This window comes from Vicugna pacos, chromosome 27 (assembly GCF_048564905.1).
Source record: "Vicugna pacos chromosome 27, VicPac4, whole genome shotgun sequence".
NCBI classification, from domain to species: domain Eukaryota; kingdom Metazoa; phylum Chordata; class Mammalia; order Artiodactyla; family Camelidae; genus Vicugna; species Vicugna pacos.
Genome location: NC_133013.1, coordinates 26,118,719 through 26,133,668, shown reverse-complemented (window position 1 = coordinate 26,133,668; position 14,950 = coordinate 26,118,719). Strand labels below are relative to the sequence as shown.

Sequence of the window (14,950 nt, the reverse complement as noted above, 5' to 3'; positions counted from 1 at the left end):
AGTGGCCAGGCTGTGAGTCCAGGTGTAAGTAACGCCTGTGCCCAATGGTAGTGGATTTCATGGACATCAGAGGCGAAGCGCAGAGTGGGTGCTCGAGACGTGTTTGTTTCCTCCCCCCTTTCCTTCTCTGCACCCCTGGGCCACCACAGCTTCCCGAGGGGGTTTGAAGCACCACACTGCCCCTCATTAGTTTCCTGCTTTCAGGCACTGAAAAATGATCCTCAAGTAATTAGTGACTAAAATGCTGCTTACACATTGTCCCAGTGACTAAAATTCCACCACGGAAGCACCACCGCTTTGTACCAAACCTCCCTCTAAATGGCCGCGTCTCACCTGGGAGATGACTGTCCCGTCCCTGGGCTGGTGGCCGCAGTGGCTTTCTGGTGCAGGTGGAGCCTGTGAGTGAGGACAAATGAGAAAAGGGGTGGGGATGAGAGAGCCTGCTCCCTTGACATGCCACAGCTGTCACACCTTTGGCTGTGGGGGTTCTGACAGTGAGTAACGGAAAAACCCAGAGATTTCCCAGCATCTGAGAGAAGCCATACACACTAACGTGCCACACTCACACCATGGAAAACGGAAGAGAAATCTACAAGCTTTACTTTGTGAGAATGTGCACTGGGAGCGACACTGCCAGTGCCTGGGCACCTGCAGCCCTGCTGGGTGCCTCTGGGGGAATTGTGCCACCCCAAGCAAGAAGGGCCCAGTTGCTGGGCGTCTGGAGGCAGAGAGCTGGGAGTGAGACCCTGGTATCGGAGCGGAGCTGGGACGTTGGCTGGGTGGATCTCTTTGCCATGGACAGGTTCTCTTGGGAAATATGCTTTAACGAATCCAGAGGAACAATTTGTCATCAGTCCTTCAGATGTTGAGGAATACTCTTTTAACTGGAATCTCACTTGCTGGGACTCTGTACCCTGTAGTGGATGAAGACTCTCCATCAGAGTCTGCACTCCCTCCACCCCATGTCCAGCATAGCCTGGAACCTCCGGGGGCAGGTCCCGTGCCTGAGTGAGTCCAGGCTCACTGACCCATTGGGAGCAACCCGGTCTCGTCGTCCCAGGGCTGCTGGGAACCAGGCCCAGGGGCTGGGCAGCTCCTAGTCAAAGCCCGACTGTTGCCAGCCCTGGAAGATGCTGCAGGGGACCCTCCTCCTCGCCCTGACTCTCCAGTTCTGCCCATCTTCCTTTGCTCCCCACCAGGGCCCTGGTGCTTGGAGCTTAGTCCTGAGATTTGAGCGTCCCTGGGCTGCTTCCTCACTCCATGTTCTCAAGGTGTGGGGAGCCACTGAGGAACTCACGTGGGAGACCCCCCAATCTTTTACATATTCTAACTGGATTTTGCTGTTGGATTTACTTATTTTGATACTGACCATCTGACTGACCTCTCTCATGGGCTCGTTAGTTTTTCAGTTGATTCTCTTGAGTTTTCAGGATGAACAATCACATCATGAACAAATAATGGTAGCAGTTTCCCTCCCTCCCGAAAGTCATGCTTCTTTTTATTTTGATTTTTAAGGTGCTATCGCATTGGCTAGAACTTAGAGAACAATGTAAACTAATTGTCATAATAACAGGCACTCTTGTCCTGCTCTGACTTAAATATGAATACTTCCTGCGGGTGTTTTGTGGCTGAGAATGATGCTGGCTGTTGGCAGATGGATTTTTTTTTTTAGTATGTCAAGGAAATATTCTCTTATTTTTATTTTACTAAGACTTTTCATCAGGATGGATGTTCAATTTTATCAAATGATTCTTTGGTGTCTGTTAAGATTGCCACCTAACTTTTCCCCTTCTGGTAACTGACATGATTAATCACATGGCCTGCTTTTCTGATATATAATCATCTTTGCTATAGCCATCTGTAAAGTAGGGAGGGGATGCATTGCCCGAGAGAAATATGGCGACACAGCAGATCTGTACTGTGCGCTGCATCCCGTGGCTATGAGCATGCCCACAATGTGGCCCCACCCCCACCCCCCCAACCCAGGAGGCAGACTCATCGGGGCACGCCCATTGTGATGCCAAGGGCCTTGAGCTGGGGCTCTGGAGAGCTGGATGGGGTGTTGGCTGGCCCTAGAGTGATCTTTTAAAGCTCAGTCAGATCAGATGATTTTCTTCTGTGGCTCCTCATTGCCTTCAGCAGAAAACCCAAGCGTCTAGGTGCATTGCCCAGGCCTCATACAACTGCCTTTGTCCAACACCCCCACCTCAACCCTGCTTATCACCCCCACCTTCTCCCCTCTAACCACATGAAAATCCTTGCAGGTGGCAAACCTGTGTCTCCTTCTGTGCCTCTGGGCCTCCTCACATGCTGTTCTCTTGCCGGGAATGCCCTTCCCATCTTCCTTCCCCAGGGTGGACACATCAGTTCCTCCCCAGGGAGCCTTCCTGACCTGGCAGGCTGGGTGAGCCCCCCGGCTCTTTGGTACTTACCAGGCGGAAGGTGGTTTCTCTGTGCCCATCCACCTGCAGGAGCTCCAGGCAGCCAAGGAATGGCCTGCTCCCCCCTCGGTGTCTCCTCCCCCAGCTCAGGGCCTGCCCACCACGTGTTGCTCCATCAACTTGAGAGCGAGCACACCTGTCAACACACTTGCACACACACCCGCTGGAGCCCCTGCTCCACCTGTGTCCCAGCTCCGCCACGGTGAGGGTGGACAGGCCCCCATTGCCAGCCTCACAGGCGGCTGCCACTCCCTGGAGCCTCTTTAGAAAATGCAGTCAGCCTTGTTTCCTCCTCCTAAGCAACAACTTTGCGCAGCGTCAGGGCCCCAGGGGAGAGCGTGCTCCCCCAAAGCTGCTGCCTCTGGAGATGCAGGAGAGGGAAGCCAAGTGGGCCCAGGAGGGGCCGGGTGACTGGGGACAGATGGAGGGACAGAGCCAGAGGGCTTTTGATGGGCCGTGTTCCCCTGGGTCTCCCTGAAGCCCAGATGCTGGTGCCTGATCTGGGCCTCAGCAGCAGTTCTGCCTCTGCCTCTCCATCGGGCCTCGGGCTCGTCCTGGTCCTCCAGGGTCTCCTTGGCTCATCCTCCAGAGGATCCATTCTCACCTCTCTGCCTTCCCCCAGCCACCAGGCGGCCATCTAGTTCTCACCTCCTGGAACAAGCTGATATCAAAGGGAGGGCTGCTTGGCCACTAGGCCCCGCCAGTGGTGGTGGGGGGTGCAGCCCAGACTTCCCCCAGCATCACCCCTCCCCGCCGCCCTCCCCAGCAATCCTGAGTCATAGGACGTATTTCTGGACAAGAATCTGATGAGAGGTCAGGTGACTTGGCTTAAAGGGCATCAGAGTCAGGTTGTGGTGTCAGGCAGACCCGGGCTCCACTTCCAGCTCCACCCCTTGCTGGCTGTGCGGTCTTGGGCGTATTACTTAAGCTCTTGGAGCCTCAGTTTCCTTATCTGAGGAGCGAGCGGAGTGCCCACCCACAGGGCTGGGTGAAGATTCAGTGAGATGGATCACAGTCTGACGTGAGCTGGTGTTACACACACACCACAGGTCAGAGTAGGCTGGGTCACAGCTGGCTCACTGCACAAGCTTTATCCCCTGCTGGTGGGGGAGAAACTGGGGCCCAGAGCCGGGTAAGATGCCGCGTTGCTGACCGCCCGCTCCCCGCCCCCCAGTGGGCCGGTGTCCATGGAGGCACTCTTTGCAGGGGGCAAGCATTTGTCACAAAGGCCCCGATGCCTGCCCTCTTGGGTCTTGGCCTCTGCCTGGGAACATCCTGGCAGTTTCTTGTTTATTTAACAAACCTTTACCCTGAGCTTACTGGGTGCCCAGCAGAGTTACGAGTCCTTGATGTGTGTTAACTTTTTATGTGTAATAACAATATTATTATTAAGTTTAATCCTTCTAAAAACAGCATCCCCATTTTACAGATGAGGGAACTGACAGTTCAGGACTTGCCCAAGGTCACCTGGCTAGCAAGCAGGAGGGCCACTTTCTGCCAGCAGGGACGTCATCGACGAGGTGACTCTGGGCTCCGTGGTGGAGTCGTGGTGGGTACCTGGAACGTCTTCCCGCACAGTTGAAGCTAGGGTGGCAGAGGCATTCCTGGCGGGACTTGGAAGCCTGTGCGTGGGCACAGTGGAAGCATCAGTGCCATCCTACAGATGCCCATCACTGATGCCGCATCTCAGGCCACAGCAGGCATTTCCCTGGAGAGAGGACAGTGAGAACTTGGAACAGGAGAGCTCTTTATTATTCAGAATAACCACACTATTTAATTTACTATTAATAATAGCTCTTGAGTCAACCTTCTCTTGAAGAGAAGTGAGATCTGGAACGCTGGCCCTCTCTCCCCTCCTCCCCTCCTCCCGCCCTCCCCGTCTCCCTTCCTCAGAATACTGTGGGCTGTCATGAATGATTGAGCTGTTTGGGGGACTTGAGTGGGAGAAGTGGAGGCCCAGCTCACGTAAGGAGCCCAGTTCCCCCTCCTCCCTGCACAGCCTAGCTCTGCTGTTCCCCTGTGGGCCCCTGGAGGCCACCCCAACCCCAGCTCTGGAGGGAGAGTATGGCTTTTGTCCCCTTGGGCTGAGCCAGAGGGCAGAGGCCAGGGGGCTGCACTCCAGCCAGAGCAGAAGCCAGAAGCGAGGCTGGGCTCAGCAATCCTTGCCCTCCCTGTCCTGAGGGCAGGAGTGAGCGTATGGGGGCTGAAGGCCTTACCCTTTGGGGCCCCATCCTCAGCCCACTTTGTCCACTGGGGGGCGCAGTGTAGGACAGAGAGCATCCAGAGAAGAAGAGAGCCAGGGAGGAGACCTGAACCTGTGCCAGGGGCGTATTTGGCTTGGAGTTCAGAACACTCGGGGAACCTGAGAACTGCCTTCAAAGAAACGGAGGGGTTCGGTTGCACATCCACAAATCTTCACCGGGGGCCTTCTCTGCCAGGTGCTGAGCACGTGTGACCCAGTCTCTGTGCTGCTCCCAGAGTGGCAGAGGTGATGGACAGGAACATAATGAACTCCGCTGCAAGGCAGAGCCACCAGGTGTGGATGGAAGTCACAGGAGGGGAAGACTTGCCTGGACCAGAGCGCGATGGGTTTCCTGGTTCCCAGAGGCGACGGTGCATAGACTCAGGTGGAGTTGAGTTTGGCCTTTGGGTGTTTATTCAGGTTGGCACCCGGGCTTCTGGGTGTCCATCGCCCTTGACTCTGCTTCCCATATTTGGGCCCTTGTCTGGTCTCATGCGTGTCAGGTGGCTCACTGGGGCTGACCTCCCAGAAAGCGGAGGCCTTTCTCTCCCTTTCTTCTAATTGCCTGGCTGCCCAGAGCTGTCCCCAGCGGGTGTGGGATGAAGGTCTCAGGGCTGCACCCCCGCCCCCATCCCGGGGAGATAGCCACTGGCCCCCTCTCCTCTCCTGTCCACCTGTACACCTGGGTTGAATCCTAAACATCCTTAGGTGTCTAAAGAGTACTTCAAAACAAACCCTGCTGTGGGGTGGTTTCAGACCAGTTGAAGAGACAACGGGTGCTGTTAATCTGCTAGAGCCAGGTGACACATCCCTGCACGCACACGCACTCCCAAACACGCACACTCACCCCCACGCGGGCTCCCATTGGGAGGGCCCCACTCTTTATTCAGGGAACGGTCTTGGGTGTCTGAATGGATGCTTGAAGGCTCCGTCTTTGCAATTAACACGCTACTGCAGTATTATTAGCCTCTGATAGGCAGGTCTGCCTTTGCCAGAGACTATAAATATGTGGGGCCAATGACTCAGCAAATCTGTTGCTATTTTTCTCGCAGGTCCGTGTGGATCCGTGTCTGTGTACACCATGGCCCCATCTCCCAGCAGCTCCCATGGCTTGTATCCATGGAAACGCAGTCCTCCTAACTACAGTGCTCCGGCTGACAAACACCGGGAGTCTCCCCAGCCCCCTACCCACCTTGGAGGGAGAGCGTGCCCCACGGGGGCTCCCACTGAGCAGGAGGGTGGCATTGATGGAGGAGGTACCACTTTCTCAGTTGCTTTGAAAGACGAGGCAAGGCCCTGCTGGCCTTGTGCTCAAGGCCTTGTCACCTTTTCAAGGCATGTGGCCTGGTAGGGGGGCTCCTTACTGAGGCCTGGGGCCTCATGGATGTGAGGTTGGCAGGGCGGATCCTGAGAGCTGTGGGCAGTGTGGCAGGGGAGGCAGGGAGGGGCTGCTGCCCTTGGCAGTGGGGAGCCCTGGCATACGAGGGAGGGGGACTGGGCACTGGGGTGAGGGGCAGCAGTGATGAGAGTTGGGGGGAGATCAAATTTGGTGTAAAGCCTGGTGCCTTGTCTTCTGACCTTGACTCTGGCAAAAGAAGCTGTGAGACAGAGGAGAGACCACGGGCTTTGGCATTCCTCCCTCCCCCTTCCCTTCCACAAAGATTTGCATTTGCCTACTGGGTGCTAGGCCCTGTGCTGGGCATGGGGATGCAGAGGTGAATCAGAACCAGACTTTCTCCTCGAGGGCTCACAGTCTCGGGGGAGAGGACAGGTTCAACACCAAGTCAGCGAGCTCAGGGGTCCCGAGTGTCGGGACGGAGCAGCGGGGCACAGGAGGGTGGGCAGAGCTGCCCCCGGGGCCGGGAGAGCCCTCCTCGGGGAGCTCCAGCGGGGTGAGGGAGGGAGGGGAGGTGCTGGCAGGAGGCAGAGGGGACATTCAACCAGATGGGCAGAGAGACTCACACCCCGGGCTTTAACTCTGGCCCCTATTAGTGGCGTCTTCTTGAGAAAGTGACCTAAGCTTTCTGGCCTATAAGGTGGGAAAGCACAACACCTGCCTCACTGCGATGGATGAGAATTAGATAAAGCATCTGGCCCTAGTCTAGCGAACACTGATTGTACTATGTACAGAGCAGTCTGTGGGCCAGTTACTCTCTTCCCTGCAGGTTCTGTTTCCTCACGTCGAATGAGGAGGCTGGGCCAGGTGATGGCCAGAGCTCAGCAGCTCCGACTTTCCCTGAACTCAGGTTCCCATTTTCCGAATAGGTAGAGGAAGGTTCCACCAGGTCTCAGAAGTGAAAGAATGGGTCATGGCAATATTCAAAGGACATCAACAGATACTAAGCTCAGCTTGCTTCTCCCCCTGCGTAGGGAAAGCAGGACCAGGCTGATGTCGCAGCTGGGGAGCTGAAATGCTGGAGCACCCTCTCTGCCGTCCCACAGTGACGTCACACTGGCCCCGTGAGGTAACTGCTAACGTGACCCCCTTTTCACGGAGGAGGAAATGGCGGCTCAGAGAGTTGAGGGGCTGGCCCAAGGCCCCCACACGCAGGTGGCAGAGCTGGGATATCCGTCCAGGTCAGCGTCACGCCAGGGCCCCAGCTCCCGGCTGCCCTGCACCCCGCCCTCTGAAAACTCGGGTGACCCTCCTCAAATCCCCGGGAAGCAGAGAAGCTATAAATAGCACGTGGGATGGGGCCGTGAAAAGAGCGCGTGGCAGAACAACACGTGCAGGACGGTCGCCGTCGCGTGGAAGGCCACCTCCAAGTGCCGCGTGCCGACGTGCAGCGCTGCCTGTGCGAGCGAGCGCACGGACGCGGGGCTGCAAGGAGCTCTCTGCGCTGCCCGCCGCGCTCGTCTCCGGGTGGGCGTGTGGGCGGGGGGAGGCGCAGGGGCATGTTGCCTTACCAGTCAATGTATTTCTGAATTGTTCCGTTTTTATTACAATGAGACTGTATGCATGTGTCGCTTGCGCAATAAAAACATTGTACAGCAGTGGGATGCTCCTGCCCCGGGGGACCCACCTCCCCACGCCAGGAACGGTGCTGTGTGAGGGCTGGGGCAGGGGCGACCTGAGGGGGACAGTCTGACAGCCCAGGTGAGCCGGATCATGGGAACTTTTCAAACAGACATGGCAGCCGGGAGACTCCACGTGCTTCCTCTGTCTTTCAACAACTCTGAGAGCAGCCCCTCCGCCCATTTTATAGATGGGGACCCTGAAGTTCAGTCAGCTTAGCTCAAGGTCAGAGATCTCCACTGCTGTGGCTCGGATGCTTAGCACACCTGCCTGATCAGCAAGGCTCAGAGAATCATGAGCTGTGTCTTCAGACAGGCCTGCTTAGGCTTGACACAGTCCGTCCCAGATTCTCTGAGCCTCAGCTTTCCTATCTGTAAAAGGGGGTTGATACACCTACCTTGAAGAGGTTTTTTAGGGTTGTTGAGATCAGGCTTGCTAAGTGGCTGTTGCCGGACAGGCTAACTTCCCCAGCCCTCTTCTCTCTCTTTGCTGAAGGGATGCTGTTCTGGTCTCAGCCTGGTGCGGATAGGACCCAGGCATTGGCCTGAATCCTGGCTTGGCCGCATAGAAGCAGTTGCCATACACGGGGCACAGGCTGGGTGCCAGGATCGTGCCAAGGGCTATGCATACAACTCCTCTAATGCTGATCCTGCTCCCTGCCTCTGAGACAGGCGCTACTTCACAGATGCGGGAATTGAGGTTTCAAGGTCATGCTGGCCTCATAAAATGACTTAGAAAGAATTCCTCTTTTTCTATTATTTGGAAGATTTTCTGTAATAAGGTTTATTTCTTTTTCTTAGATATTAGGTAAAATTCACCGGGAAAACCACCTGGGCCTAGACTCTTCTCTGTGAGAAGAATTTTTGATTATAAATGCAATGTCTTTAGGAGTTTTAGAAGCGCTCCTATTTTCTATTTTTTCTCATGTTAGTTTTAGAAAATTTCCTCCTTCTTCTTAAGAAGGTAATAACAATTCCTACTGGGCAGGGTTGTTGGGCAGAGTGACTGAGTCACTTTCTCCCAGTGTGGAGTAACTGAGCAGCACGCCCACTCTAAGCCTGGACCACTTTAGGTCTCTTGACATTGCCCTTGGGCAGCCTCCCTCCATCAGAGCCTAAGAGGGCTAGGACGGGAACCAGTGCCTCCCCATTGGGTGTGGGGCCTGGGCTCCTCTGAAATGCCAGAGAGACTTGGGTTAGGGCAGGGGAGTTGGCCCATGAGGCTGGAGGGGCTGTCCAAGGCTTCAGGCCACCCGGGGAGCCAGGGGAAGCAGAGCACGCAGGGCCTCCACTCACCTGAAATGCTGAGAGACTGACGGTGCTCAGGTACTTGGGTAATGCTTCTGGAGGGAGAGAAAGGGAACGAGGGAATGGGGGCGTTGGGCGTGTGGGCGGCACAGAGGAAACATTTCTCAGTCCAGAAGAGGAAGAGACGTAAGAGTTTTAGGGGCTTCCCTCTCCACTAAGCCTTCAGGGCCAGATGGTTACAACCACACGGGATGCCCCCTGCGTCTGCTCGTCCCTGATCCCCAGCTCCCAAATCTGAGTCCTGGAGGATGTGATTATAATTGCAGGCCCTGCAAAGAACCCCATGACCACCCCTCCAGCCCCAGAGCCTAGGCAATGTGGGGTCTGCATCATACAGCCCTTGACACTTTGCCCTTGACTCTCCCTCCTCACTGAACAGCAGCGCTGAGTGGGGGTGGGGCAGAATGCCCAGAATGAGAATCTGTTTTGCTATCTTGGCTCCAGTCTTACATTCCCTCCCTGCTCTGTGAAGCTGTTAAGAAGCTGGGCTTGTGGCTGGAAGTACTCATCCCCGAGTCCAGCCTTCTGGGGACTGTTCCCAGGGATCCCTTATGCAAGGATGTTCTAGGCCCTGTGACAGCTTGGCACAGCAGAGCTGCTGCGTGTGGCATCGGGATCATGAGGGAAGCCCAATAAACTCTGAACAAAGGAATAACCCAAAGAATGATGGCTCCCTGGATGCCTGGAACACCCACTATATGTACCAGCATATAAAGGGAAAAAGACAGCTGGTCTGGTGAGGGAGGACAACATACACGTGAGCATCATATCTTTGGTGATAAATGCAGTGCTGAGAGTGGCCAGGGTATTGTGGGGGCAAAAAGGAAACTGTCTAACCCATCATTAGGGTGCAGTAAAGGGGGTCACTGGGGAGGTGGCATGGGCTGTTTTGAAGGATAAATAAGAGTTAGCCAGGAGGTTGGTAGAGCTGGGAGAGAGTGCAGGGAGCAGGAAATGCACATGCAGTTACACAGGGGACTCAGAGACCACGTGGTCCCTGATTCAGGCTATTAGTGGAGTTACTGACACTCAACACTCAGCCTTGTTTCCAGGTCAGTTCCTGCTCCAGGAGGGTCCTGGCCTCACGATGCACTGGAAGCTCAGGGTCCCGGCCTCCCCAGCAAATACTGAGGTCAAAGGAAAGAGCTCTCTTTCTACCTGGGCTCAGCATCGCTAAATTGGAGAAGGGTGGTATAACCATTAAGGATGCGTACGGCTGTAGGTAAGACAAGGCCTAGCAGGGTTCTAGCACATAAAAGGGAGGAGGACATCTGTTCCACACAGCAAGAAGTTCAGGGGTGCAAAGTCCAGGGCCAAAATGAAAGCTCCACTAGGCTGCCCAGGCCCCAGGCTCCTTCCATCACCCCCTCCACCATCCTTATTGTGAAAGCCTTCTTTTTGTTGCTTGTTGTCTCATAATAGCAAGATGGCTGTAGCCACGCCGGACCTCTGTCCACATCCCAGGCAGAAAGAAGATGGAAAGGCTCTGGGTGTGCCAGCTCTGTCCCTTTTAACAAGAGCACGCGGGAGCCCTACTTAGTGCTTCTCTTGCATCTCATTGGCCAGAGGCGGGTCACATGGCCACCTCTAGGCCAATCACGGGAAGGTGGCTGGGGAGAAAGTGTTGTGGAGGGGCTTGGGTCAACCGACCAGCAGGGTCTGCTACCAGTGGGCATTCATGGCAACACACACAGCCCTCAGTACCCCCAGACGTGGGAGCCAGCCGGTCTGGAAATGGCCCCCCTGGAACAGTCATCCAACCAACATTAACGGTGCCCTGAATTGATTAGCCATTGGCTCTGGAGGCCAGTGGGGAAATGAGCTTCAACCCAAGCCAGGCAGAAAGGAGAGCAAGGGGCCAAAGTGAGCCTGGCCCTGAGGAAGGGGCATCCTGGACCGGGGTCCTGCCCATTGGACATCAGTGGGTCCTGAGCCTGCTAACACTTTTTATTGACTTTGGAGAGGAGTTTAAATAAGGCTGGCCTCAAAATCCCACTTCATCTGTCCAATCACGAAGTGGCTTCCTTTGGAGGTTGGAGAAGGTATGCAGACAAGCAGGGTAGAGGAGGCACCCGGGTACTGGATGTGGCATGAGTAGGGGCACTGCTCTTCCCGCAGTGTCAGCCAGCCCCTCACCCAGTGTCAGAGAACCCAGGCCACCTCCCCCTCTAAGAGCTCCTCTTCCTGCTGTTGGCATCTGACATCCTTACCCCTCTGAGCCCTGAGCCCAGGAAGCTACTTCTGACGTTAGGACCTTTGGGTCCTTTCTAGCTTCCCCATGGCTCCCCTACCCGACCTCAGAGGGAGAGCAGAGATCTACTCTAGGTCTGGCAAGAAATTCCCAGGGCTGGGCATCAGAAGGCCTGTGTGACCTTGGGCAAGTCAGTCAACCTCTCTGGGCCTTTAGTGACACCTGGTGGCAGCATCTGCTTGAAACTAGAGTGCTTGGGTAGAAAAAACCCCACATTTCCCTCCCACCACTCCCTTCCACCATGCCCTGGCCTGCTGGTCATATGATTAAGCCACACTAAAGGGAACAGACTTCCCAGAGAAGCAATTACAGTTCAGTCCTCCCATCTGGAGTCGTAGGTCTCAGGGCTCAGTCCTGTGTGGTACTTTCATCAGTTCTGGGACAAGAACATGGGACCTGGGTTAATCACATGAAGTCAGAAAATCTCCCCATTTTCCAGAAAGAAAAAGTGAGTCCATGGCAGAGTGAGGCCTTGCCTGAGTTACCAGCCTCAGTCTCCCATTCTCGTTCTCTTCTCTGATGGGTGTAGAGTCTCACTCAGCCCAGAAGTATCCAGGAAGAATTCCCCACCTGTGTGTGTGTGTGTGTGTGTGACCACACGCCTGGAGAACTTCCTCCTGGGGTTTCTGTAATAAGACAGGTGTGAGGCAGGGGCACTAGTGTCCAGCCTTTGAGATGAGGCCTCAACCTAGCTGGTTATCAGGCTCAGGGTTCTTGGCTTCTTGTCCCACCTCATAAGACCAACACCCTCTGCTCTGTTCTCCCACCATCCACACCTGCTCCTGCCCAGAGATCTGCTGGTTAGAAGGGATCTAATAAAATCACTGCTAGAGGCAGCTGCTCATGACTAATAAGGCTGCCCAGAGGGGACTGACAGGTTGAGAAGGGCCTTCTAGGCCCAGAGCCAAGCGCTAATGGTGGAATTTCAAACCAGGTCTCTGTGGCCCAAAACATTTTCTCGTCCAGCCTGCCAGCCTGACCCACTGGCACGAGAAGGCAGTTTGGGGCAGGAGAGAAGAGCTGTCCTGAGCTCTCAGCAGCCCCCACCCTGAGTCACCTGGGGACTGTAAGGGTTGGGTAACTGGTAGACAGGGCTTGGGGACTTGCTTGGGGGCCTGCAATGGCCCAGCTCCATATCATCAAGATTAAGGGTAACCGAGGAGCTGCTCTGGGCAAGGCATTTACTACTTGAAAGCTGGAGGTTGGCCTGAAACCCTCCCATTAAATGTGCTCATCCCTGAGATGGCAGGGATCATATCTGGGACCTCCCCTGGCTGGAAGAAACCTGCGGCAACCCAGAGCAGGTCTGTTCTGACACAAACTTTATGCCACTTAATTCTCTCCAGCCCCATGAGGTGGACACCATCATTATCCCAGTTCACAGGCCGGGAAACTGAGGCATAGAGTGGTTGTACCACATCAAGGGGCAGGGAGCTTGGTGCCGGAGGTCCTAGCACAGGCCTCTACCCTCTCCCGAGTCTGAGTTCCCATGCTGGGCTCCGGGAACCCCCTCCCCTGTTGAAGCAGAGCCAGGAATGCGGGCTTTGGAGGTCAGGGTCAGACAGGCTCCTGGCACTGATACACACTGGCCCCGATACACACTGGCCCCTTCTCTCTACCCGACGACATTGATTCTAAGACCTGTTCTTTTTTTTTTTTTTAATTGAAGTACAGTCAGTTACCATGTGTCAATCTTCTGGTGCACAGCAGTGTCCCAGTCATGCATATACACACATATATTCGTTTTCATATTTTTTCTGTTAAAAGTTATTACAAGATATTGAACATAGTTCCCTGTGCTCTACAAAAGAAACTTTTTAAAATCTCTTTTTATATATAGTGGCTAACATTTGTAAAGCTCAGACTCCCAGATTTATCCCTCCCTCCCCCGTCCCCGGTAACCACAGGACTGTTCACTGTGCCTGCCAGTCTGGTGCCTGTTCCTGGGACTTTTCTGCTCCTGAACACTCGCTGGTTCCCTGCTGGCTGCGGCTCTGGCTGTCACCCTCCCCACATCGCTAGGCTCAGCCTGACGGACCAGCCACCATCTCTCTCTCTCGGCACCACCAGTGCTGCTGCCCTCCCCTCCACCTCACCTTGGCAGTCCTGCCGTCCCCCCATCCTTCTGAGGCCATTCCTCCGGGAAGACTTCCTTTCTGCACTCTGTAACTGGGGCAAGCTAATCTCTCCAAGCTTCAGATTGTACCTCTGGGAAAAAAAAGAGGAAACAAGGATCTGCTGCAAAAAGGGTGTGGCTCCCACTAAAGGAAATGACGCCTCCCCGGAGCCTAGCACAGTGCCCGGCACACGCTGAGGGCTCAAGCAGAGGGAGCCACGCCAGCCTCTTAGCCACCCTCGTCCTGTCCACGGGAATCTGTGGTTCCCCTTTCCGAGCTCCCAGAGCGCCCTTGGACCCCGTCCTGTCCCACACTGAGTTAGAAGAGTGCCTTGGGCACCGCCCCTCCGCCTGGGCGCCTCCATGGCCGGGCCCTGAACCCCAGGGCCCAGCACAACGCAGCTCTCCCTCTCAGAGCTTCCTGGAGAGCGGGGCTTTCCACCACTGCCCGGGGTGGTGCTCACGGGGGGGGGGGGGTTTCAAACCAGTCTCTCGGATGTGCGTGCGTGCGTGCGTGCGTGTGTGTGTGTGTGTGTGTGTGTGTGTGTGTGTGTGATGGGGTGGGGGCAGGGCTCCTCCCCGCTCCCCAGGCCTGGCGAGAGCGCTCATTATCTCCCTTCCATGTGAGCGAGGCCTTGGGGTGAAGCCAACCCTCTGCCTTTGATGGGAGGAAGACTTAATTACCTTCTCAGGCAGAGGATAATGAGGAGCAGATGAAAAGGCTGGCAAGGCTGTTCCTCCTCAGTCCCCCCCACCTGGGACCCAGCCCCCAGCCTGCCCCTACCCCCACCTTCAGTCTCTTTGGGCTCAAGGGAAGACCTGGTACCCTGGTCTGCAGTGGAACCCAGGCAGCATGGCCCTCGTGGGGTGCACAGGCCGCAGGGACTCCCCGGTGCCTGGAACCCCCCACTAGCACTTCCTGTGGGGTCACAACGAGTGCTCCGACCCAATGTAGAAGGAGTGGTCAGGATCTCCTAGGTCCTGGGACCCTTTGGATGAGGAAGTGACAAAGCCAGACATGAGGGCTTCTGGTTTGTAGGACGGAATCCTGATGAAACAGGAAGCAAGGGACGGGTTTCTCAGAGGGGAGTCTTGGGGGCAGGTCATGGGCCTGCCCCCAAGGGGTCTGGTGGCCCCAGCCTCCATTGCACCCTTGGCTCTCCATAGCAGGGAGGAGGGGGAGGGGAGGAGAAAGAAGAGAAGGTATCAAGGGTGTTGGGGCAAGAACGACAGGGGAGAGGGAGAGGGAGTCGGGCATCCTTGCAGGGCAGACCCAGCACCCTGGATTCCTTCCTGTGGGTGACCCTGGACTCTGTGCCTCGAGCTGGGTGCATTCCTCCTCTGCCCTTCCTTTTGGGCATGCCACCGAGCTCAGCCCAAGGGAGAGACCCTAACTGTGGGAGCTCCCGTGCTGCATACAAGACTTGTGGGTGTCGATGAGCTGGATGCCAGCCAGTCCTGCTGACAGCAGGCACCTCCAGAGCAGGGTGGGTGGAGAGGGGCCTCAGGAGAACTTCTGCCTGGAGTCATGCCTCCCCCGTCCTGGTGCCTGAACCCCCAGCCCTTCGTGCTATTCC

General features: G+C 55.8%; 1 long non-coding RNA gene across 2 annotated transcripts; it reads left to right on the top strand.

The window, feature by feature from the left end:
• Nucleotides 1–7,098: 7,098 nt before the first annotated feature.
• LOC140689847 (uncharacterized) lies at nt 7,099–13,630 on the top strand. 2 transcript variants are annotated; one of them, XR_012064989.1, is made up of 3 exons: nt 7,099–7,780; nt 10,059–10,228; nt 13,165–13,630. It is a non-coding gene; the product is annotated as an uncharacterized lncRNA (long non-coding RNA). The 2 variants fall into 2 exon arrangements; XR_012064988.1 differs by lacking the exons at nt 10,059–10,228; nt 13,165–13,630 and adding an exon at nt 8,195–8,440.
• The last annotated feature ends 1,320 nt before the right edge of the window (nt 13,631–14,950 follow it).